Below are 27,168 nucleotides of genomic sequence, written 5' to 3' on the forward strand. Positions count from 1 at the left end.
ATGAGAAATCTATAGGCCATCTCTATTTCACACTCAAACTTTTCAAGCTTGATAGGATTTTTTATAATCGTTGAGCTCCCTACATTATTTCCACACCATATTGAGACCTCTCAGGAGGACTATGAAAATTTGACTTGCCCAGTGAAGCTATATCTATATGTGGTGCAAAGTCATTACACAGAGTCCTGGACTCGGATGCAGAAAAACCTTAGTTAAAATCTTGCCTCAGTTACTTAATAGCTATGTGATGTTGGGCAAATTTACCTCTCACTCTCAGTTTCACCATCCGTAAAATGAGGATCATAGTAGGATGTGCTTCTCCGGGTTGTTGTAAGGATCAAAGAAGATTGTTTATGTGAAATGCTTTGCAAACCTCAAGTTAAAAATTGTGATATATTTGAATATGTGAAAAATATATGCATGTGTGTGTGTGTGTGTGTGTGTGTGTGTGTGTGTGTGTGTGTGTGTGTGTATTTTCAGAGTAAAGACTAAGAAGTTCTTTTGCATAAACACTCCTGTTGATGCAGTTCCCAGAACTTCTGCTCTTTGGGAGTTGATTTTCAGGAGTAGCCATATCTCAAAATTTGTGATCTTGAGACTTCTTTAAATCAGCTAGTTGTTGTTCTGCTGTTTTGGTCAGATCTGATTCTTTGAGACCCTATTTGGGGTTTTCTTAGCAAAGTTATTAGAGTTGTTTGCCATTTCCTTTTCTAGGTCATTTTACAGATGAAAACTAAGGGTTAAGCAACTTTCCAAATTAATGGAACTTAGATTAGAACTGGGGGATGAGGAACTGGCAATGCCAGTATACAGTGATACATGTTAAGTGCCCCAGATATTTACCAAACCCAAAGTGGTTGGGGATGGAGGGTGTTTGCAGAGATGATCAGCCAAGGCTTCATTGAAGGAAGTGACATTTGAACAAGGCTTTAAAGGATGGGTAAGAATTCATCAGCTAGTGGGGAAAGTGACTCAGATGTAGAGGAAGAGATTGTACCAGAGGGATTTGTGTTAGGAGGGGCAGAATATGACATTTGGATGTGGGAGTCAAGGGATAGTAAAGTATTGGTGGGAAATAACATAATATTTCATTTTAGTTCTCTGAAAAATGAATTTTTTAGTCCAAACTCATCTATAAAACCTCATATTTTTAAATACCTCAATGCAGTTTTTTTTTTCTGGTCTATTATTTTTTAAACTAAGAAAAGAGAACTCAAGCACCTTTATATAACAACTTTGCAAAAAGGACTTTTGAATTCAGTTGAAACTTACATGAGAGATTTTTGCAAAGTTTCCACATAATTATATCATTCTCCCTTCCTTATCAACAGCCATGAAATTGATGGCAAGAAAAAGGAAAGCTATTAACCCATTTATTCTTTTCTCCTCTAAGAGATCCTTATTGGTATTTTGTCCTTTTAATCTTATGATAGGGACTATTCTCATATAATTAAGTGACTAAAACAAATAAAAAGGGTATGTGCTTCGTTGCTGATTTATGCTAAAAATATGTACCTGCCAAGACCACAAAGAGAACGAGGACAATGTAAATGGTTAACCCAGCCTATAAGAACTGAAACCTTTGGACCTCATAAATTCAGGCTGTTTGTAAAGACAAGTCTACCAAGCTATGAGAAGTTGCCAAAATGAAAGCAAAGCTGGAAGGCACAGTTTGAACAACATTATTTGAATGGTAAGTTTAACTGTCCGCATTCTAAAAATTCAAAGAAAATAATTTAGCCATTAGAAATGTGCTCCCCTAATACCTCTCTTGGATAGCTAGGGGATAAAGTGAATAGAGTGCCAGACATGAAGTCAGAAAGACTCATCTTCAAATATATTCTCAAACACTTACTAGCTGTGTGACCCTGGGCAAATCACTTCAACCTCTTTCCCTCAGTTTTTTCATCTGTAAAATGAGCTAGGGAAGGAAATGGCAAACTATTCTAATATATTTGCTGGGAACGTGAAGAGTTGGATATAAATGAAATGTCTGAACAATATCTTCTTACTATTTATAAACCTTTAGGATGGGAACATATTTCCTATTAAAAAATGTAAATAGGGGCAGCTGGGTGGCTCAGTGGATTGAGAACCAGACCTAGAGGGTTTCAAATCTGGCCTCAGATACTTCCTAGCTGGGTGACCTTGGGCAAGTCACTTAACCTCCTTTGTCTAACCTTTACCATTCTTCTGCCTTGGAGCCAATACCCAGTATTGATTCTAAGGCAGAAGGAAAGTGTTTAAAAATGTAAATAGAAGAATATAATATCGCATATATAATTTTTCATTATAAAATAATTTAAAATTTAATTTTATTATTCTCAACTCAAAACAACTCCAAAATGAGTATTTGTATAAACCCAGAAGATCTCAGATGAGGATTATAATGTGAAACCATGAGTGTCTATTTCATACCACTTATTTTAAGAAAGAATTATTTTAAAAAATTTCTCAACTTATCTAACTACCTGTCCAACTTGTTTTTGCTTTCTTTTGAACTTACTATTATTTTCTGAAGATTTTAAGAATGTTTTAATGGATGTCTTTTTTTTTTTTGTATAGCTACTGTGACTCTGTGCCTCCCTCAACCCATATTCCTGCACTGAAAAGAGGAGAATTCTCCCTCCCCCCCCCCCCACTGTAACAATTAAGGATAATTAGATAAAACAAACACACAAACTCAGTGGCCATATTTTAAAAAATTGTTTTCCTTTTTTATCTTTAGTTTATCACTTTTGTCAGGAAGTAAGTAACCCTACTTTGTCAGAGATCCTCTAGAGATATATTTGGTCATTCCTTTGATCAGAGTTCTTAAAACTTTTGAAGTTGTCTTTCATCAAAGCATTGTTGTCATTACATAAATAGTTCTCCTCACTTCATTCTATATATTTTTTAAAATAAAATTTATATAGTGTTTACTATATGCCAGGCACTGGGTTATAATTATTATTATCTCATTTTATCATCACAATTTGGAGATACACTCTTATTATTCCCACTTGACAGATGAAGCAACTGAGACCACCAGAGGTTAAGTGACAGCCAGCAAGTATCTGAAGCCAAATTTGAACTTAAAAAGATGAATCTTCCTGATTCCAGGCTCAGCACTCAATCTTGTGCCCCACCTAGCTTCCCTATTCTGAAAAGTTCTAATGGTGCAATATTATTCTATTACATTCATTGTTTAATCAGGCACCATTACTTACTGAACACACCCCTGTAGATTCCAGTCATCTGTTTTGCTTTGTTTTTTTTTTTCTTTTTACACCCTTTTCAGGATCAGGAAGTTTATTTTGCTTACAGGAAATATTATCCCTTCTATTATCCTCCTGCTTGACCCCTCCTCTCCTCCTTACTTGTTCCCCTGTTGAATTTGTCATATTTGTACACTGAAGAGTTGAGTGTATGTGTGTGTCTATGCACATGCATTTTTGTGCAACCTTCCTTTGTATGGTTTACATGAGGATAAGATTTATCTAATGCCTACTTCTCTCTGCCCTCTCTCCTCCATGTTCATATTTTCTTCTCATGCACCTGAATTATGAGAAATAGAAAGTTTCACCCAAATTTCACCTTGAATCAGTCAGCGTTGGAGCTCCTTTTTTCTTATATAATTCCCTCAATACCCTTTGAAAATATTAAGGTTCTGAAGAGACAATTGTTTGGTCTTCTTTTATTAAAATGTTAGCATTGCATTGTTGTATCTGCCTTTCAGAATGTTCAAATAAATTTATCTTTCTAAGTTTCTCTTGACTATTGGGTTTCTATTTCAAAGTTCCCATTCAGCTTTGATCTTTTCATCAGAAATGCTTGAAAGTCTTCTTTGCCATTAAAGATCTATTTTTCCCCAAAAGATTGTATTCAGCTTTGCAAGGTAAATTATTCTGGTCTGAAGGGAAAGGAGTAACTAACACAGATTGCCCTTGACAGATGCTCTTTTCCTTCATGGGCAGAGACTTTCACTTTTGTTTTTTTATCCCCAGCCACTAGTATAGTGCCTGACACGTAGGAGGTACCTAATAAATAGTTGTTGACTGATTGTAGTGGTACATGAGGAAGGGCAGAATTGGAAACAGATATTAAATAGAATGCCTCTTTTAGGTTAGAATCCAATCTTCCCATTCCTTTTAACTGTTCTCTCAGTGAAAGTTTCATTATAATTACACAGTTATCATCAACAAACATGTAATGTAAGACAACATTCCAGGTACATCTGAGTTGAACCTTGAAGGAAGACACTTAGACATGGTAGAAATTCATTTCAGCCCAGAGACAGAAGAGGGTAGGATGGAAGGAAAAAAATGGGAGGTAGAGTTGTCAGTAAGTTATCCAGTCTGGCCAACATATAGAATGTACCAGCTGACTGGGGGCAGGAGGTGGCACAGATACTATGAAATAAATATGGGAAGAAAGGTTAAAGCCAATGGTAGATGGCCCTGAATGCCAAGACCAAGACCTGCTATCAAGGCAAAAAGTATTGAGACTATGACTCCCCATAACACAGATTTGAACTTACAAAGATGAGTCTTCCTGACTCTGGTCCCTGCATTTAATCCACTGCACCACCTAGTTGCCCCATTCTGAAAAACCTGTTTAAAAAGTTCTAATGGTGCAATATTATTCTGTTATGTTCATATGAGTTCATATTATGTTCACTCATCACTTACTGGATATATCCCCATATTGTCATCTGATTCACAAGTTATCTTCCTACCTGTCCTGCTTTAAGGAAGTACATTTTTACATGGCTGTATATATATATATATATATTTAATTTTTAGAATTTTCAAAAAGCAAAGTATACTTTTAGAATACTGACATCTTCAGCTTGTGTCATATCTTCTAATTTTTCATCAAAAGTTGTTTTTGTAATCATATTTCCAATTGATTTCATCACATAAATCACTTAAATACTTACATATATTGTTGTTGCTGTTACATTTTAGGAATGATAAATAATGTTCTGAAGTGAATGGAAAGCCAGGGCTAGAGATGGGAGGTCCCATGTTCAAATTTGACCACAGACACTTCTTGGGTGTGTGACCCTGGGCAAGTCACTTAACCCCAATTGTCTAGCCCTGCCTTGAAACATATATTTCGTAGCAATTAAAAGACAGAAGGCAAAGGTTTAAAAAAAATAGTACAAAGATGTTGAGGCATTAAGAGTCCTATTTAGTCCCTTTTTAGAGAATCTTAAGCAGAGGCAGGACATTTTCACTTGCCATTTCTTGTGATGTTATTTCAGTTTGAGAGGGCAGTGTTGTGGGGTCATTTGAGAATGTTAATGCCTCTTGACACATTGGGAGGAGGGGAAAGGTTGGTGAGACTCCTCTGGTTTTTTCATGATTGGTGTACTCAGCAGGTATTTTCAGACATACACATACTGATTTAACCATAACCCAAGTCTAATCACATAGTGAGACAGATAACTTTGAGATACAGTGCAAGAAGAAATAGTTTTTGAACTTCACATGCAGGGTGGTGCAGTAGAACCCACACCAGCCCTGAAGTTGGAGGATTTGGGTTCAAATCTTACCTCTGACATTTATTACTTGTATGGCCTTAGGTAAATCATTTGACTTTCTTAGACCTTAGTTTCTTCATCTGTAAAATAAGGGGATTAAATTAGTTGGCTGGTAAGATCACTCTTAGCTCAAAATCCATTATCTTATGATTTAAAAAAACAAACAAACCTTACTTTCTGACTTGGAATCAATACTATTGGTTCTATTAGATACTATTAGAATCAATATATTGGTTCCAAGGCAGAAGAGTGGTAAGGGCTAGGCAATGCGGGTTAAGTGACTTGCCCAGGGTCACACAGCTGGCAAGTGTCTGATGCTAGATTTGAACACAGGACCTCCCATCTCTGGGCATGGCTCTCAATCCACTGAACCACCCAGCTGCCCCCATCTTATGACTTTTCTGATGCTCTACTCTTAGAACTGTGTTTGTTCCTGGCATCAGATGCCCTTCCAGAGCCATATGTGATTCATACAACTTGGTAGGGGCCTGTGGTACACAATCTAGAGTTTATAGACCCTAGGCTAAAATCTGTATGACTGTAGGGTATATATTTAGGTTATTGCCTTTTGGATTGGTAGCCTCAAGCTTAATCATCTCTATACAGATGATTCCCAGAACTATATATCCAGCCCTAATCTCTTTCCTGGGCACTTTCTAAAGCACCATCTTCCTTCCAGACATCTCAAATTGGATGGCCTGTTGGCCATTTGTGGAATCAAATTAAACTTTTCCAAAGCTCTTTTTCTCCTAAACTTCCCTTTTAATGTTCTGCTGATCACCTTGGAATCGTCATCAACTCCTCTTTCCCACTCACCCTACGAGCCAATTGGTTCTCGATTCTTGCCTTTTTATCTTCTCCATAGCTCTTCTTTGGATTCCCTTCACTTTTCTCAACTACTAGTCATCTGCTTCTCTCAACAACTACAACTCCCGTGAAGGCTGTCATCAGATATTACCTAGATTATGGAGGTAGTTTCTAATCAGTCTTTCAGCCTCATCTCCCTACTCTGATCAATCCTTAACAAAGCTATCAGAGTGGTTTTCCCAAAGTTCAAGTTTGACCATACATACAATCCCCTCATTACTCTCTCCCTCTCCCTTCCTCTCCCTGCCTTTCTCTCCTTCCCCGTCCCTGTCTTGTCCTCTCTCTCTGTCTCTGTCTGTCTGTCTGTCTGTCTGTCTCTGTCTCTGTCTGTCTCTCTCTCTCTCTTTCCCTCTCCCTTCTTCCCTCCCCTAAAGTCTTACCTTTCCTAACTTACCAGTCTTCTTATCCATTTCCCCTCCATATAGAACTATGATTGTGACACATTGGGGTCTTGATATTCTGTCTTCTCACAGTACACTTGTCTCTTACCTGGAATGTTCCCCCTCCTCACCTTTGACTATTAAATTAAACTCAGTCCAAATCCCACATTCTATGGTAGATCTTTTCTTTCTATCTCTCCCAGTCTTCTCCATTCTCAGTGAGGTTGCCCCCACCCCACCCCCACACACGTATTTGTCTAAAGTGAGGTGTCTTGGAAAGCAAGGGACTGTTAATAAATGCTTAATGACTTCTTTGTATGTACTGCACTTATAGTAAGTGCGAATGAAAGCTCATTTACTGACTCTTATTAATTATTATACCATATCAAATAATGATATTTCAGTTTGGGGGTGGAGCATCCTGAAGGTATTTGACAATACCAATAACCCCTTCCTCCATAAGAGAAAGGCAAAAGTAGACAGAGGGCAGCTAGGTTGCTTAGAGAGATGCGATAGAGGATAAAGAGTACTGGACCTGGAGTCAGGAAGACCTGAATTTAAATCTTGCCTTAGATACTTACTGCATATATAGCCCTGGACAAGTCACTTAACTTCTCTCTGCCTCAGTCTCTCATTTCTAAAGTGGGAATAATGATAACAAATACTTCACAAGCTTGCTGTGAGGATTGAATGATACAACACATATAAAGTCCTTTGCAAAACAAGTGCCATGTTAATGCTTTCATCAATTATTATTATTTTAAAAATCTTTACCTTCTTCTTGAATTTGGTACTAAATATTGGTTCCAAGTCAGAAGAGCATTAAGGGCTAGGTAACTGATTTAAAGTGATCTACCCAGGGTCACACAACTAGCAAGTGTTTGAACCTAGATCCTTCCGACTCCAGGTCTTTCACTCTATTTACTGAGCCTCTGCTATATCATCATCATCATCATCATCATCACCATCATTATTACTTGGCAACCTCTGCAACCCTTTGGTGTTGCAGATATATTATTGTAGGATTTTCATGTATACTTTTTTCTTTGGAAACTTTCCAGTGCTGTAATGTTGATTTATCATATTACATAACTATTTCTATTTCGTAGGTATTTGATAAAGCTAATTAATGCTGTTTCCAGCCCCGTAGGTCAGAACAGATAGACAGCTTCTTTCAAATGCTGGAGCCGTTCATACCTTGTTTGAACAGGACTTGAATTTCACTTGTGCTGCTTTGTCTCTCAGTGACCAAAATAGATAGCTGAGAATTAGGTGGCCACTGCAGTTGATTGGCATAGGTATCTTTAATATCCTTTTTTTTTGTACCAGGGAAAATTTCATATTAATAAATCCTTTAGAATTAGATGTAAGTAGTCTGTCTCTATTCCTTGAGATCCAGAATTGGACTAATTTAGACTTTATAGGATTATTTGTGGGAGACAGCATGTAGCCTTGGGTGTTTGGATGCCACATTTTAAAGATGGACATTGACAAACCATTATGAAGGGGTCAAGATGGTGATGAACCACCCCCCCCCCCCCCTTGCTTCTATCTCATTAAGAATTGAGAACCTTTTAACTGCAACAGATAGTAGATACATCAGGGAAATACTGGAAGCAGCATTCTGTAACCAAGCCTGCTTATTTTAGAGCATACTTTTTTTGGCTGAATTCCATGTGGGTTCCAAGATAATTACATAGGAAAATGAAGAATTCAGTTTTCTGCTCTGTATCGACATGATTTTCACATTTGCATTTAATCATTTGAGCTTCCTTTATATCTCAGTACAGTAAGCTGTCTTCCTTCATTTACATACCACTGAAAGCTATATGATAAATGAGAAAGAATTGGAATAGAAGAAATCTGGATATTCATAAATAACTAAACTAGTATGTAGTACTGCAGTCAAGAAGTCCCCCAGGTCATCAACTAATATTTTTTTAAAAGCCCCTCATATAATTTTTAGATTTTTTTTTCTTTGATGTTGAAAGTTCCTCTGAAAGTTACAATATATTTTTAAAACTTACCTTGGTTTTAAAATTCCTGTGATTCTCAGATTTTGCTAGGTTAGGTTGGATGAACTGAAAGAATTAAATATATCTTTAATGGGAGATAATAACTCCTGGTGTCCAAGTCCTGGAGGAAGTAGGAGGAAAAGAGATCAAGGGGCCTAGTTAGAGTGATTAACCTTCATTCTCTGTTCTAGGATAGAAACTAGAAATTGGAGGGTTATATTAAATTCTTCCCTTTCCTCACCCCATACACTAGTCCATTCATCTCTCCCCTGCCCACCTCCCACACAAAGACTCGAGAGTTTCCTTCAAAATAGAACTTGTTAGTTAGTCACAAGCCCTATAATCCCTATTCTTGGGGAGTCAGAGGCTAATAATGCAAAGCTTAAGTTTAGAAGTTCTGGGTTCAAATCCCAACTTGACCATGTAAGACATAGTTTTATATATGCATATATTTTTTTTTTAGGGCAATGGGGATTAAGTGACTTGCCCAGGGTCACATAGCTAGGAAGTGTCTGAGATCATATTTGAACCCAGGACCTCCTGTCTCTGTGCCTGGCTCTCAATCCACTGAACCACCCAGCTTCCCCCTGCATATATCTTTTTGTCAAATGATGACTTCTCTAAAGGGAGAGGTGGAGGGAGGGGGGTAATCTGGGTACATTAATGTAACAAATAAGTAAATGAATGTTTTTAAAAAGAGGAAGTGGTAACTGTCCTGGCACTGATATAAGGGGAGGACTTGTACGGAAAGAAATTATGGTTAGGGAAATCCATTTCAGGAATAGAGGATAGTGTGAACCAAAGGCATGGTATTTGGAAAGGGCAGTAGTAGAATGAGAGATAAAGAATTGTTTGAACCAAAATGTGGCATATAAAAGGGAATAGTATTGGAAATTAAATTGGAGTCAGATAGAGGAAAGATGTCTTGAATGCCAGGATTTTAGATTCATGTTTTTTTTTTCCTTTGGGAAATCTGGGTCTATTATAAGGTTTTTTAGTTTCTTTTAAAGCTAGAGTAATGGTATGGTTAGAGCAGTGTGTTAGGAAGGGTTCACAGGTAACTCTGTAAAGGTTTGTAAAGACAAAATGAGGAAAAATGTTGTCTCTAAAGAAAGGTCTCTGCTTTATTTCTTTGTTTTTGTCAAATGTCAACATTTGTTGATGCTAGTAAAATTTCCTGCTTGGAGGACTTGATTTTTCAGACCCTATGATTTGAAGTTAATTTGATTTCTCCCATCTGGTCAGTGGTGAGTTAGTTGTATCTGTATTTTGTGCCTGTAGGAAATGTCTCATTTGATTTCTACTCCAACATTGTTGTGCATTCCTTCTGTATGGTACAGATTCCCTGGTCATCCTGTATCTATTTCACTAGAAATTGAAAATGACCACCATTATTCCTGTGTTCAGGACACGTACTTTTTTTTTTTTACATGTCTGCAGTTTTCATATTGACCTTTTGTCTCCTGGATGTCTTTGAAGGATTGGAGTCTTCCAACTCTTACCTAGATAACCTGGATGAAGGAATGTCTGTGCTGATATGATCAATCAAGCATTTATTTTTCATTTTTCATGTGCCAGGCAATACTCTTCCTGGTGGTAAGGAACTTTTCATAGGCACTTGTTTGGATTGTTTTTCTGCTCATTGTATATTTTTGGGGTATGGGACTCTGATCCATTGGGACTGGGCTTGTTGTTTCCCTGCTATATTGCCTCTTTTACACATTTGCTCATTTCTTCTAATGGAAACAAGGACTTCCCAGGAATATTTTTCTTTTCTAAATAGCTGGAGTGAAGAATTCCTAAAATATTTTTAATAAGTTTCTCCCCAACTTTTTTCACTTCCAGCCTCTGTTCCCTTGGGTAGAATTGGACTGCTAATGGGAATTCGAAGAATGTGGGGAAACTTTGAATTTAAGTCCTAAGTGATTAATTTGTTCATGTTTGCTGTTATATTATTTTCAATGTATTTTGTAAAAAATGTCTGCACCAAGCTGCTGGCTTTTCCTTCATAAAGCACTGCATAGCTGGCTAGGTCAAGAGCTGTCTTCTAGAATTGGCTGATGGAAAGGGACTGACATTGATTGACCAGGATTTGACTAGATTGGACATTAATCTGAATTTTTATGTGGGCCACAAGACTGACCTGGATTTGTAGGCTGGAGAGGGGGCATTCTGAGCCAGCTACACCACGGATGTCTACTCATTCTTTTCACGTTTACATTTACAGTGATTGGCAGCTGTGCCTTAGATTGAGTCCTGGTTTTCAAGGCATTCCCATGTTTTGCCTCTGACCTGCATTGGGGAGCTTCTGGGACAGTCTCAAGGTGAACCTGTAGAAAGAGGCTCTTCAGCTACCCAGCAAGATGCTGTGCAGCTGTGGGGAGAAATCAGGATAATTCAGGCATTTCTGAGAGCATTTTTAATAGAGCTCTGATTACAGATTGCAGGCACCTGGTGGTGTTTTGTACTGGGGCTGAAGGGTACAGTTCCAGAGACAAGAACTAGTCTTGACAGATCACTATTTTCAGACCCTGTTGTTTGCCACAGCCTGGAATAGGTACAGAAAATCATTGATGCCAGAATGCAGCTGATCCCAGGGGACAAAAAGAAGTTAGCATTTGTTTGGAGGAAACTTAGCCAATGCCAGCATCTTAATTCCTGGATCAATTGTCAACCACATGTGGGTTTGCAATTTTATAACAACTTGTATAGTGAGCATTCTCTTATAGATGGAACAAGGTACTCAAACTGATATTAAGAAATGCAATTGTTCATTTGGGTTCACCACCGAGTCCCAACTTGATCTGGATCAGAAATACTGTGTTCTCCCTATACTGTCCCAGGTTATTTCATTGAAATAAGTTCCTGCTCCATCCTACTTCCCTCAAAAGAGAAATTAAAAGCAAATAACAAAAGATGATATCCAAGTGGCCTTTTTAAAAGCTTCAGATCTTCAGTCTTCATGCTAGGGGAATTTCAGACTTACCCACACCTATTGACTTACAAAACGACTCTACCTTTCTTTTGTCTTCAAACACAAAGTAATATTAAATATTGCTTGGGGACGGTTTGATCATCCTGATCTCTTTCTCCAGAATTCTTTGAGTGCTTATTTGTAACATTCATATTATCGGTACCAAATTCTTCTTTGAAAGAGAATTGGATTTAAGGCACAAGCATCTGGGTTCTCATCTCAGCTCTGCCAGTAAGTGTCATTATGATTCAATACATTTTGTAAATTTTCCAAGCTCTTTTTTTTTTTTTAAACCCTTACCTTCCATCTTGAGGTCAATACTGTGTATTGGCTCCAAGGCAGAAGAGTGGTAAGGGCTAGGCAATGGGGGTTAAGTGACTTGCTCAAGGTCACACAGCTGGAAAGTGTCTGAGGACAGATTTGAACCTAGGACCTCCCATCTCTAGACCTGACTCTCAATCCACTGAGCCACCCAGCTGCCCCCTTCCAAGCTCTTTGAAGAGGAGATCAGTGCTAAGAAATATCTCGTGTCTTCTAGTTCTAATATTAAGTAGATCCATGATTGTTAATAATTATAACATTTCTTGTCTCCCTAACCAATTTGTAAAATTCTTGAAAGCAGTCTTAGATTTATAGTTTTGGAAGAGATGATAAGTCCAATTTTAGTCCAATTACCATATTTCATTGATAAAGAAACTGTTGTCATGAGAGGTAAGGTGACTTGATATCTGTGGTTGGGGTAGGTGTTACAATGGATAGAGTGCAGGAGACAGGAAGATCTCAGTTAAAATCTACTCCTAGTAGTGTAACCCTGGGTAAGTCGCTTAATTGCTATTCTCCTCAGTTTCCTCACCTGAGAGTCACAATAGCCCCTATCTTCCAAGGTTTTTATAAGGATGAAATGAGATAATAGTTGTAAGGCGTTTAGCACATGGCCTGGCAATGCTTAATACTTATTTCCTTTCCCTTGTCCAAGGTTGCAAAATAGTGAGGTGTCAGTGCTGTGATATGGCAACTAAAAAAGCAATTAGAATCTTGGGCTGAAGAAAAAGAGATGTAGCTTTTAAAAATAAGGAAGCAGTTATACCAACGTACTCCACCCTGGCCATCTGGATTATTTTGTTTAGTCCTGGTCACCACAGTGCTAGAAGGACATTGATAAACTGGAGACCATGCAGAGAAGACTGCTATCTTGCTGAAGGATCTTAAGTGCCTGATATGAGTGCTAAACTCAGAAGAAAAGACTTAAGAGGATGGAATATGATACATGTCTTCAAATCTTTGAAGGAAAATTCTATGGAATAGGTATTTGACTTTGTATTAAGCCCCAGAGAAGAATCAGGAACAATGAGTAAAAATAGTATGGAAAATTTTGACATATAAATTTACCTCATTTTGTTTCTTTTCCCATTTCTCTTAGTATTAACCTCTTTTTACCTCTAGTGATATATATATATATATATGTACATATATATATTTATGCATACATATATCTATATACATATTTATGTCTTCGCATTTCATCCTATACAGTTTGTTACTGTTCCCTCTAAGTATAATTCTTCTAGCTACCCAGGTGATAATGACAATTTTTAAGAGTTACCAATATCCTCTTTTCTTAAAGGGATACATACCATTTTAGCTTATTGGGTCCCCTTAAAAAAAGTTTTTTCCCCCCTTTCTTAATTACCTTTTGGTGATTCTCTTGAGTTCTGTGTTTGGGCATCAATTTTTCTGTTCAGGTCTGGTCTTTTCTTTATGAATGCTTGGATGTCTTCTATTTTATTAAATAACCATATTTTCCCCTGCAAGAATATAGTCAGTTTTGCTGGGTAGTTGATTCTTGGTTGTTGAGCTAGTTCCCTTTCTTTCTGGAATATCATATTCCATGCCTTTCAGATTAAGTATAGGAGGTTATCTGTGGATTCTTTCAATCTCCCCCTTTCCCTCTTGCTCTAAAATGTTGGGACAGTTTTCTTGGATAATCTCCAGTAGAATGATGTCCAGGCTTTTTTCTTTTGTCATGATCTTCCAGTAAACCAATGATTCTTAAGTTGTCTCTCCTGGAATGATTTTCTAAATCTTCTGTTTTGTGAATGAGATGTTTCATATTTTCCTCAATTTTTTCATTCTTTTGATTTTGTTTTATAGTTTCCTGATGCCTTGTGAGATCACTTGCTTCCAGTTGATGTATTCTAGTTTTTAAAGACTGAATTTCATCCCTGGGTTTTTGGTCATCCTTCTCCTTCTGGTCAGATTTTCTTTGGAGGTCATCTTTCATTTTCTTTGCCTCATTTTCAAGCTAATTAATTTTGGCTTTCAACACCCTGTTTCTGTTTCCAGATGACTTATTTTGCTTTTTATGTTCTTTTCCCAGTTGTTTTCAGCCTATCTTAATTGTTTTTTTAATTGTATTTGGAGTTCTTCCAAATCCTGTGTCCAATTCACTGGAGATTCTGTGTTTTTGATTGGTGTTCCTTGATCCTCCTCTGTTTCATTTGCTCTTTATTCATTGCCTGGATAGAAGCTGTAGATTGTAATCTCTTTTTTCTTTTTCTCTTGTTCACTCATATTTCCCCCTTCCTCCCACCCCCCCCCCCCAGTTGCCTGTAATCTTGCTCTTCTCATTTTGTGCTGGATCTGTAAATTTGGGCTGTTCTGTGCTGAAGGGGCTTCTTCTCTGTTCTCCCGTTTGGTCAGGTAGTCTGATCTTCTCCAGTTGACAGGAGAAGCTGAGAAGGAGCTGGGCTTGCTGCCCTGTTGTCAAAGTTGTTGCCTGTAGTTTGTTGCAGCCTTTGTCCCTTGGAGCTCACTCAGGGAGGCTCTCAGATCAGTCTGTGGGGGAGGGGTATTGGAGCTTGAGCTTCTCTGCCCTCTGAAGGCTTCTTATCTGCCCTTATTGATGAGATTCAGCCAGGGGGGGAGGAGTTGATCTGTAAAGCTGGCTGTTCCCTGAGGTCAAAACCTCTAGAAGGGGGAGGCAAGATGGAGTGTTTCTGCTGAGATGGGGCCTCCTGCTCTGTGCTTCTCCTCCATTTGCCTCTGTGTTCTAAGCCCTGAGCCTGGCACAACTTTGTGGGTAAGGTTGTCCCTCCAGACTAGCACCCTTACCGTCCGCCTAGAGATTCCAAACACCTCAGAGGCTCAGTGCTATAGGTGGGGGAGGGGCCCTGGGACCTTCTTTCTTCCTTCCCCTTAAATCCATGTGTTCTAGAGTTCAGGCTTTTAAGTTAGGTCCAGGAGGAGGGTTCCCTCACTCCGTCTTGTTAGATTTGGTTTTCAGTCCCCTGGAAGTGCTGTGTTTTTGATTGGTGAGGAAGGGTTTATGGAGGTCTGATCTATCACTTTTTTTTCTGCATTGTTCTTCTCTAATCTATTCCCCAAGTTGGTCTTCAAAAAGAAAATTCTTCAGAGAGTCACTGAGTTTTAGAGTTAGAGGAGACCTTAACAGCCATCTAGACTAAGAAACTAAGACATAGAAGATATGAAAGGGTATAGTGAAGACTTGGAGGAGCCTAAAGAGACTACCTAGTTCATTCACTTCCACTAAGGGAAACCTCACTACCTTATTATCAGGTCTTTATTTCTGGAAGCTATCCCTCTTTTGATATAGTCCACAGATAGAATTAGTTGCTTTTTTGATTACCTAAATTATACTGCTGATTCACTCATCCTTTTCTCTGGATGATGGTGTATGTTCAACTTCCAAAGGGAATACTTCACTTCCAGAAGCAGCAGTAGTGGAGAAGGGAGGTTGGAGGTCTTACTCGCAAGTGACCTCTCAAATCCTTTGGACAAGGTTAGTTATCATACAGGGGTGGCAATGGTGAAGAGGGATCATTAAGAGAACCAGTGAATGTGGTGTAGATGGAAAGCAAAAATGTATGTGGAAAATGGTGGATATGGTAGAGGGTAAGTCAATAGTTTCCCCTGATAAACTGCAGAAATCTCAGAAATATGTGACTTTTCATATTTTCAGACTTTTCCAGTTTGGAGAAAAAAAAATTCTCTCTCAGGAGATGTAGAAAAGTGTCTTGTGGTAGCCATCCAAAAGTTCCTTAGGAGCAAACTCCAAACCAGTAGTAACAGAAAGTAATATGGTGAACAGCTGTTGTTCAACCTGGGTGGGCACTGTCTTGTTTGGGAATAAAGGCTAATTCGTCAACAATGAAACACTAAACTCTCCAAACAGTTCCAACTAGAGAAATACAGTAGTCCTAGTCTAAATCAGATTATCTAAGCATCACTGCTAATTAAATAACACAATAGGCATACCTAAAGATAAATAAACAAGCTTTGCTAGAATTAGTGATTTTTAACAGCAGACTGATTTATTGCCATTTTAACTTGTCTACTTTTTTGGGTTTCCCAAGCAAACAAGGCTGCCCATTGACAAAACTGTGATGTGAACAGTTTGTTTTTGCTCCTTCCTATCCCTTACCTTTTTCACTAACAAACATTTGATGTTTTTTTTTAAAGTCTATGCCTCTTTACTGGTACAACTCTTCACACTTCCCTCTTACTTCCTTACTTTCAGCTGACTGCCATTTAATTTGATGGACATTGGGATCTAGGTTTTAGTTCCAACTTTTTTTACTAATTGTGGCTGTGGTTAAATCATGCCCCCTCTCACATCCCTACCTCTAATTGTTGTTGTTGTTGGTGGAGACATGGTTTGAAAGGGTGGCTGTACTAGATGATCCAATTTGTCTCCCACTTTCCCACTCAGCTCATACCATTTATCCCCCAACTTGCTTCTTTCATTTTCTACAACTGATCTTGCCTCCTACTTTACAGCAAAATTAAGCATCAGAGATCGGTCTCAGTCATTTGGCTATTGCCACTTATGATATTCAGATCTGAATGGTCTGAAGGATTGTGCTGCTCTTGCTTATTGAAATAGGACTTCTGGCTACCTGTGCCACAGAGAATTGGTTTCTGAGTGTTTCAGTATTATCTTTAGTAAAGTCTTTTACCTTACTAAAGTAACTCAAACTTTAAGTCTTAGTAAAAGTCTTTTAGAAATAACGAGAATGAGTATTTGCCCAATGTGTCATAGAAGGTATTCTTGTTCAATTGTGGATGAACTAGGTAATCTCTCTAATCTACTCCAAGTCTGAGATTGTGCTTTTTTTAAAATCTTGACCAATTTTATTCTTGATATGCCTTTAACAGAAGAAGGGGTCTCCCTTTTTCTTCTAAGTCAAATAACCCTTCCATCTTTGTCCATGAGCTTATTCCTTCCTACTTGCTCCAATCTCTCTCTTTTTAAATTCTTACCTTCTGTCTTAGAATCAATGCTAAGTATAAGTTCCAAGGCAGAAGAGGGGTAAGGGCTAGCTAATTGGGGTTAAATGATTTGCCCATGGTCACACAGCTAGGAAGTATCTGGATCCAGTTTTGAATCTAGGACTTCCCATCTCCAGGCTTGGCTCTTTATACACAGAGCCACTAGCTATTCTACTTATTCTAATATCTTAGAGAAAAGAGAAATAGCTTCTAGACCTTTTCCTTCATTCTGCTACACCCTTAAGCTCCCATCCCTTTCATATCTTCTATATCTTAGACCCTTCAATTGAGGAACTTAATGAGTTGTACTTTATAGCTTCCAAGGTCCCTTCTCTGATCTTAGGATATATGAACTTTCCAGATTTAACTTTCTAGGTTCTAATTGAACTCAAATTCATAGGCTTAAGGTTTTGTTCCTTCCAGGGATATTTATAGTGGGATATAAATTAATCTGGAAGACCAAAAATTCCTAAATCATAAAGAAAAGAACCTTTAATGGTGGAACTCAAAGCAAGGTAACAGATGTGGAATATTTTGTAGTGGGGGACCTTTTTCAGTGTCACTCTTACTACAATATAATATTATACTGACCCTTCTGGAGATAATTGCCAGTTGTTTTGAAATTCTTTATAAGTCTTATAAACTATATTGAATTTGCCTGTACAAACTTTCTTGTTTTCAGATAATTATCCCAAATGGGGCATTGAATCATGTCAGGATTCTTCTTTAATAGAAGTCTTGTTTTAAATGTGAAGGATTCAGTACTCATAACATAGCAGTGATAGCAGAGTATGAATATATTTCTTTCAAAGTGTGCCATTCTCTAAATTATAGTAGGAACTCAAATCAAAAACATAAATTCAGGTTTTTTTAAAAAATTGATAATGTTTTTAATTGACTTTATTTGGCAAGAATCATAGAAAAAAAAAACCCCACTGAACTTGGAAACCAGAAAACCTAAGGTTTTAATTGTAATTCTGAAACTTGCTGATGATATAATCTGGAGAAATTAATTTCACCTTTTTACATAGGGCTCAGTTTTCTAATCTGTAAACACAAGGGGATTTGATAAAGATGATGTTTATCTCTAGCTTTCATATTCTATAATTTGGTTCTGGATTTTTAGCATTATTTTAGGTCTCTGAATTATTTTGCTACAAAGTTTTTATTTAAATTTTGTTAAATTTACTTTTATTTTAAATTTAACCTTTTTTGATTAATAAAAGTTTATTTTCTCTTCCTTTCACTTTTTTCCCTATTGAAAAAGAATATAAGGTTAACGAGAATAAATAAGCATTTAAATGTTACACAGGAGATAGTGTTAAGTGATACATTCTTTGGTGAACTTGAGTTGAGATATTGTTTCAAACTGAAATCTAGAAGGAAAGGGGAGGCCTGGGTAGTAATTCAATGATTTTCCCATTAAGAGGAAATTATGGGAACAGTTAGGTGACTCAGTGGATTGAGAGCCAGGCCTAGGGATGTGTTAAGAAGGCAAATAAAGCAGAGGGCCTCTGTCTCTGGTACCTTGGAGAAATAAAGGTTGACCCAACCTATTCTGAATATCAACCAGACATGCCAGGAAATGGAATAGAAAGTTCATGGAAAGTGATTAACTAGTTGGATAAACATAGTGAGGCAAAACAACTTCTCTCTTTGTCTGTGTCCAGAAATATATGTCTCAGTATGCATTTCTGTCAGTAGCACAGGTATTTGCTATATATTTAAACAACAACAACAAAATATAACTTTCTACTCATGGCACAGCTAAAAATAAATTAAGGGAGAAAAAGAGTGAGTTAAAAAGGAGGAATGGAAAAGAAAAGAAATAATGATGCTGGGAATTGGGTCAAGCAAGACTCACCATTTATTTCATTTTTATTTTCTTTGTTTAGTTCAGATCAAGTTCTTGCTCCACACAGAACCAATCCTCAAGAATATTTATCTGAGACATTCTTTGACAGACATTTCTTTGTTATATGGTTCTCACCTAAGTATAGACTCATACATTTGCATACTGTTCTTTTGCTACTGATGCTGTCCACTGTTATAATCTAGACTTAAAAAAAAAAAAACCAAGACAAACAAACAAACAAAAATTCCTTAACTTCTGTCTTTGAATCAGTACTGTTTGTGATTCTAAATATATAGGGAAAAGGCATACATATTGAGTATACAAACAGGGAAGATAGGGGATTAAAATAGTCTCATTTATAATTGAACAGAATGTGAGTCACAGGCTTTCTTTCTTTTTTAAAGTATCCTTTAGTTTATTTTAACAGTAGTTAATGTTACCAAGAAGAAATTTCATCTCTTTCAGCACCAGTAGCATGATGGATGGAAAAACATTACCAGATCCAGCAGCTAGTAGCACTGTTTGGGCTACGTTCTCCATACCTTGGAAGTTAATTTTAATTCCTTTGTCTTGGCTAGTGTTATAGCAGAAATATCTTCCTTCTTGAGTTCATGTCATTAATGCTGTAGAAACCTAGGTTTCTGTTATGCTCAGACAGGTTCAGGCTTCAGAGAAAACCTGAACAAATATGACAAGGCTTCTTAAAGAAAAATTACATAAGAGTGTTGGAGAAATCATTGATTTATGTGTTTCGTACATTCCTCTTAGACCATAAAAGTTAAAGAGAAGATATTTTATAAATTCTCTATGTCTATCAATGTCATAAAAGTTGAATAAATTTAGTTAAAAAGAATCATAATTCTCTAAGAAAACAAATTTCATCAAACTGTAGGTAAACTAAGTCAGGTTATAGGTAAACTGCATAGGGAATTCACAAATAGATTAAGGAAAAGGAGGAAGAGAATTGTTTTTGTGTAGGGTGGAACTTACATGTTGCCAACACATGTTGAGGTTCTTCCTTTAGCTTCTTACTAAGGAATGCTTGAAGCTTTTTTATATTCTTTGGGACAGGTTTTGGTCAGCTGGTATTAATATTAATAAAAAGATACATGAAGAATAAAAGGAAATCAGAATTTCCCATAACACTAGCAGTGCTACTAGGAGGCATTGTCACATCGGAGATGACCAGAAGTCCACCACCACATCAGCCTCATTCTCTTCTCTAGGGTCATCTTCCCAAGCCATCTCATGCTTCTTTGACTGACTTCTGGTCACTCTATTTGGAAAATATGCTTTCTTACAGCTACCACTTTCATAACTATAGATATCATCTGTACCTTCTACAGGAAACAATTCCTGACTTGACTTGTTGAAAGGAACAAGCTTTGTCTAAGGAATCTGGCAGGTCAGCAGCTTCAGTGACCTTCAAGTGATATGTAATATAAATGAGACCCTTGGCTTCTCTTGAAAACTTAAAAATATCAATTATAAACCAGAGGGTCTGTGTCTTGTACCTTAGAGAGCTAAAGGTTAACCCAACATTTTCTATCAACCAGACACCCCTGAAAATCAATACTTTTAAATCAAATCAGTCACATTTTGTCTCCCCATCATGGGAAGAGTAATAGCTGGGAAGCTTGTGAAAAGGGGCATGCCTCATTTTATTGCACTTCACAGATATTGTATTTTTAATAAATTGTAGGTAATGCTGAGTCAAGTAAGTCTATCAGTACGATGTGCTCACATTGTCTGTCACATTTTGATAGTTTTCTCAACATTTCATACTTTGTCATTATTATTATATCGGTTACAGTAATCTGTGATTAGTGATCTTTGATGGTACTATTGTAGTTGTTTGGGGGAGCCATAAACTGTGCCCATATAAGATAGCAAACTTAGTTGATAAATGCTGTGTGTGTTCTAACTGCTCTGTTAACTGGTGATTTCCATTTCTTTCCCTCTCCTTGCATCCCTCTTATTTCTTGAGAAATAACAATATTGAAATTAGGCCAAATAATAACACTACAATGGCTTCTAAGTGTTGCAGATTTCATTGTTTTATTACTTTAAGAAATTGCCACGGCCACCTCAGTGTTCAACAACAACCACCCTGATCAGTCACCAACTCATAAACATTGAGGCAAAATTCTCCACAGGCTACAAAAAGATTATGCCTTCCTGTAGACTCAGATGATTGTCAGCATTTTTTAGCAATAAAGTATTTTTTAGGTAAGGATGTTAATTGTATAGACAATCTTACCTTTTAGACAATATATTATCGCTTATTTACTAGGACCACAGTTTAGTGGTCTTTTATATGTCCAGGGAAATTAAAAAAATCTTGTGACTTGCTTTATTAAGATATTCCCTTTATTGCAGTGTCTGGAAATCTTCCAGCTATATTTCCCAAGGCAGACTTGTGTCCTAAAGAGGGGAAAAACCCAATGGCTTGTCACCTGTTTTTGTAAGGCCTAGAAGCCAAGAATAATTTTTTACTTTAGAAAGTAAAGTGGTATTGTATTTTAAAGTATAATAAACATCCTTAGCTTGCTGTTCTCACATAAACTGTTCACAGTAGGATTTAGCTCCTGGGTATTAGTTTGATGACCTCTGTTAGAGGAAATAGCAAGAGGATGGTTGCAATTTGGGTACTGATAGACTATAAATAAGGGAAAGGCAAGAACGGAGAATGATAGTTTTAGACTTTTGAGAGTGTAAGAAATAAGGAAATTCAGAAGAAGGGTGGATTTAAGGCAAAAACAGGAAAGCTAATGAATTCCATTTTGGATATGCTGATTTGGGGGCCCTAGATTCACCCAAGAGTTGGAGATGGAAAACCCTGAGCTCAGAAGATAAATGAGGGCAGTATAACATAGATTTGTAGAAAAGAACCATAACATTTACTTGATTGTAACACTAGCCTGGGAATCATACACTTAGGATTTTAGAACTTCAAATCATCTTTAGATCATATAAATGATGTAAAATCAGAAAATCGAGGCTCAGAAGGCAAATAGTTTATCTAAAATCCCAAAGCTAATTAGTAGATCTGGGACTAAAGCCTTACCATTTTTAAAAATTCTGTGATGGTTGCTTTTATAGGAAGGTGGTTGAGTATAAAATATATATATGGAAATGTAATTTTTTGAGGAAAAATATAACAGAATAGTTGGTTTAGCTTGCTATAGGAGATCAAGGATTGGAATAGGATCTCTGTTCTTATGAAGTTTACATCCAGTAAACTGAGTTGTAGTCTAGTTGTATTGATTTGGGTGTTCCCTTCCTAGATGCAGATTAGGTTTCATTTATGCCCTCTTACCATCTTTATATGCTTTTATTCTGAGAACATAACTTGCTGTATTGGAGGCCTTCTCCTGGGTCACTTGTTTCACTGACACTGGTGTAAAACATCTTTTATTCCACATTCTAGCTACACGCCTTGGTACCTCTTTCTCTGGTCCCTTGGTTTGTGTGGAAAAGCTTGAATTCCCTGGACTGGCTCTTTCTGGGCAGCTGTAATCCCTACAACCTTAGCTTCAGGCTCAGTTGTATTTCTTGGCTTGAGATACTGCTACATTCTTTTAGAAAGAGCCAAGGACTGAGTGTAGAATAAGCAAATGCCTTCTCTAGGGTCTCATCTTGGAGGCTTGCCACATCCTATTTAGGAAATGGGAAGGCAGAAGCCTATCCTTTTGACCAGTCTTCCTGGTATAGGACTGGAGCTATTTGGTGAGTGATTTCACTGGAACTTATGGTGACTGTCCTGTATGTTTCCCAAATCGTCATTTCTATAGGCTAAGCTGTAACCAGGCAATGGCTGTTTGTTGAACAATTACCAAATAGCTTTAAGTACAGGATTCCTCAGTTAAAAAAAAAATTCCAAGTCTCTCGTAGGTCCCTGCAGATGAGTAGGTTGGAATGGTGGTGATGCTATCCTGGAAGCAAGCTCTTGTCTCATCTGGCTGCTTATCTGATTTTTTAAACTTTTTATGACATAAATTGGCCAAAGCCTCTCATCTTTTACAAGATGCAAATAAAATTCAAAAGTTTTGTAGCCTTTGAAAAGTGAAAAATGATTTAATGAACTTTGAAAAAGGTCTACTTTTAACCCTTTTACAGATGCAAATGCAAACTAAGTGAAAGGAACCATTATATTTCATTGTTTCTTGTCCCTTCATCCTGCAAATTTGCCAGGTATAAATGTGATCTGAATAGAATAGGCTCTTGTATCATTGTCTCTTCAACTTATAAACTGACCAATCCATATTCTCAGGGAACTGTACCTTCTTATAGGCAATTAAACTGGTTCAAAATTAAAAAAAAAAAGTTTGCTTCAAAATGAAGTTAATTGTTCCATGATTATATCATTGGTTATTTAAAAGAGAAACTATAAAATTTACCTTGATTTTGATTGTATAAGAACGGTACCACTAGATGAAGACCTTATGTTGGTGTTGATCTTAGAAACACTGCTATGTTTTTGTGTTTTAAGAGACTTCTTGGTAGTGGTGGTGATGGCAACAGTGGGACAGCTAGGTGGTTCAGTGGATAGAGAGCTAAGCATGGAGACAGGAGGGTCCTGTGTCCAAAGGTGGCCTTAAACATTTCCTAGCTGTGTGACCTGGGGCCAATCACTTGACCCCAGTTGCCTAGCCTTCACTGCTCTTCTGCTATGGAACTAATAGATACTTAGTATAGATTTTAAGGATGAAGTTAAGATTAAAAAAAAAAGTTTCATTTATCTAATAGTACTCTTATAACACTGAGAATTCATGCAGCTTTAAATTCACTCATGCATACATAGATACATTCTTTATATGTTAAGTACCTAACACATTCTGTATTCTAGATACCTTATGAATGTTAATCATATGTAGGTCTCCTGAGTCATCAGTGGAGGATGATCTGCTTTGACAGAGGGAATTATCCACACTAAAGGAACCACAGATACTTGCCATGTGATCAAATCTTTTTCCTTTTTCCTCTCTCCTCTCTCCTCTCTCCTCTCTCCTCTCTCCTCTCTCCTCTCTCCTCTCTCCTCTCTCCTCTCTCCTCTCTCCTCTCTCCTCTCTCCTCTCTCCTCTCTCCTCTCTCCTCTCTCCTCTCTCCTCTCTCCTCTCTCCTCTCTCCTCTCTCCTCTCTCCTCTCTCCTCTCTCCTCTCTCCTCTCTCCTCTCTCCTCTCTCCTCTCTCCTCTCTCCTCTCTCCTCTCTCCTCTCTCCTCTCTCCTCTCTCCTCTCCTTTCCTTTCCTCCTTCCTTCTCTTGGAAAACTCAATGTATTTAATGGGCACTAATTAATCCCAATAAAATTCAAACTTAAAAACTGGTAAATTATGGATAAATACTTCACATTACCTAAAAGATTGTTTATAGCTTTAAAATTATTTGATTTATATACTTTTCAGAACACATCTAATGCATAGAAAGAAATCCAATTACATTCTTATTTTTGTACTGCAAATATATTGTGGAATGGCTGGGAGGGGAATAGTTTGGAATAGAGGAATAGAGTTTTGACTCAAAGAATGCTTCCCATCTGGTGTAGCTTTTCATGGGGATTATAAGTAGTCTTTTTTTTTTTAAACCTTTCCCTTCTAAGACAGAAAGGCGGTTGGAATTCAATGACTTGTCCAGGGTTACACTGCTAGCAAGTATCTGAGGCTAGCTTTTCATGGAGAGCATGAAATCTATCTTAGTGTCAGTTCGAAAATAGAAATACAAGGGCGAGGCAACTGGAGTTAGACTTGCCCAGGGTTCTATAGTTAGGAAGTGTCTGAGGCCACATTTGAACCCAGGTCCTCCTGACTTCAAGTGGCCAAATATTTTCACAGAAATTTTTTTTACCTTGGTTCCTACAGCTGTAAAAATGATATCAAGTATCAAGCTTTTACACTTCCTACTTGTCCAGGGAATCAATAGCATCTTTATATAGTGTAGAGAGAGACTGCTAGGAAATTGTTAAGCCCCAATTCTGAGTAATTTCTGAACCTTGAACAATTATATTACAGTCATTTGGTTTCTGTCAAGCAAAATTCTGCCATCAGGTTAACAAAGACTGCAGCTGGCTTCACTTAGAAGACATAGTGAAAACTGATACTTTATAAATTGGATTAAACTATATAAAAGCCCTGCCCTCTCATAGAGGAGCACAGCATTCACATGGTCACTCCTTTAGGCTGATTGTAAATGATAGAGGGGAAGTTGACTGCTATAGTACTGGATACTGAGGTCACATTACCTTCCTTGCTCTTGCCTTTACTTATTGGTTCCTACCTGTTACCTGTGAACTGATGATTGATTATCCATTGGGATATAAAGTAAGTAGAGGAATGTGGCATCCAACAGAACTGTTGGATTGGCTCTAAAAAGGCTTTGGTGTTATAGGTGAGCAATAATCAGGGTTTGGTAAATTATGTTGGACTTTATAGTTCTTGGGATTTTACTTATCTAAATACAATTAGACTGTGAGGCTGGTTGTGGTCAGTCATTCTCTAGTATATATTCTTCTAAGTTTGTTGTTAACTTCATATTTGAATGTATTCTTCCTATTTCATAGTACTATGATCCTAATTAGTAAGCAAAGGTCAAGATTACTTTTTGCCCATTTCTCAAAAGAAAATTTGCGTCTCCAGATTCTTGTCCAAAGTGCTTATCTCCTGTTCCCAGTTACTCTCCTTTTCAGTTTGGCAGATATTACCACGTAGAGTTTTCTAATCCTATGATAATGATTTCACAAAAATGTGTCCTGGAATGCGAAGGCAGGATGTAGGTCAAAGTTAAGGCAGTAGGGAAGTGGTCAGAAATTAACCAGGTTGGTTATATTCTTATCCACTTGCTTCCTTTGTCATTATTTTGTTATTTTTTATATTGCTGCCAGGGAAGATTGAAGCTATTGTAGCTTGTCTCTGTCTTTCTTAGAATTTGTGGAAGTCTGGTGATGTACAGATATGATGATGATGATGATGATAATGATGATTATTATTTTTATTACTTACAGTGTTCAAGCTACATGATAACATGTATTTAGAAAAGTACTTAAATGGAGGAGAAAAATATTTAGTGGCTCCTATGAAATCATTTGAATCTATCTAATCAAATTTCTCTGGTTTCTTTCTGTCAACATGAAGGATTCATGGACAGTGATGCAATTCATTTAGTATCTTAATTGGATCTCTCTATGTAATAATATCTGTCAGAGCTATCTCTATATCTGCTAGATTGTAGGCTTCCTGAGGGCAGAGAGCACAACCTTTCATACTTAAATCCATCTCCTTCAGTGCTTTGCATGAGAGTAAGCACTTGATCTTTGTTAATGAAAGAACTGATTCAGGCCACTGGTACACACAGAAGTATGGGAACTGATTTAGTTTAGTTTTTTCTTAATATTTTGGTTCTAAGGAAGAAGATTGTGACAAGGGGGGGGTGGTTTAAGTGACTTGCCCATGGTCTCACAGCCAGGAAGTGTCGAAGGTCATATTTGAACCCAGGACCTCCCTTCTGGGCCTGGCTCTCAATCCACTGAGCCACCCAGCTGCCACCCTGATTTAGTTTTGAAGAGAGGCTGGGAAACCTCTCTGTTCCTGATCTCTTTCCTTACTTCACACCTACATCATTCCATTAAAAAACAAAAAAAAACATTTTTGGGCTGAGACTTATTGCTCCTGCTTCTTTACCCTTTAGATCTCAGTGACAGATTCTATTTTGCACAATATTCTTTAATAAGCCCAATAAGCTATTGCAGAACATATATTAGCTTTACTCTTGTAGGGTCAGCCTTATTACTTACTGGATACAATTTTCAGAAAATTGTGCCAAAGGACATGCCTCTAAACATGATTTTAATTCTCATCAGCTAATAGAGTAGTGAATTAGAAATCATGATTTTTAAATTTAGACAGCTAAGTGGTGAGTTGATGAGAGTGTTGGCTTTGTAGTCAGGAGGATCTGAGTTCAAATCCAGTGTCAGATACTTACTAGCTTTGTGATAATAGACAAGCTTTTTAAACCTTTCTGCTTCAGTTTTTTCCTCTCTAAAATGAGGATAATAATATCACCTACCTTCAAGAGTGGTAATGAGAATAAAATGGGATGATATGTTAAATGCTTTGTAAACCTTAAAGAGCTTTATGAATGTTTCTTGTTATTCATTCATGTCCAACCCTCATTTAGGGGTTTCTTGGCAAAGATAATGGGGTTGGGGTGGTTTGCCATTTCCTCATTCAGCTCATTTTACAGATGAGGAAGCCAAAACAAACACCGTT

The 27,168-nt window shown here is 37.3% G+C and overlaps 1 protein-coding gene across 5 annotated transcripts in view; it reads left to right on the forward strand.

Moving 5' to 3' along the window:
- STXBP6 (syntaxin binding protein 6) overlaps window positions 1–27,168 on the forward strand; it is a 382,595-nt gene that overhangs the window by 90,299 nt on the left and 265,128 nt on the right. The window contains exon 1 of one of the 5 annotated variants that reach the window (XM_007472543.3): window positions 1,675–1,693. The exons of 3 other annotated variants lie outside the window; for them this stretch is intronic. The gene's annotated coding sequence lies outside the window, so the exon portion shown is untranslated. Of the gene's footprint in view, window positions 1–1,674; window positions 1,694–14,741; window positions 14,843–27,168 lie in introns of those variants that run through there. One more of the 5 variants, XM_001365009.4, reaches the window with a different exon arrangement.

This window comes from Monodelphis domestica, chromosome 1 (assembly GCF_027887165.1).
Source record: "Monodelphis domestica isolate mMonDom1 chromosome 1, mMonDom1.pri, whole genome shotgun sequence".
Taxonomy (NCBI): Eukaryota; Metazoa; Chordata; class Mammalia; order Didelphimorphia; family Didelphidae; genus Monodelphis; species Monodelphis domestica.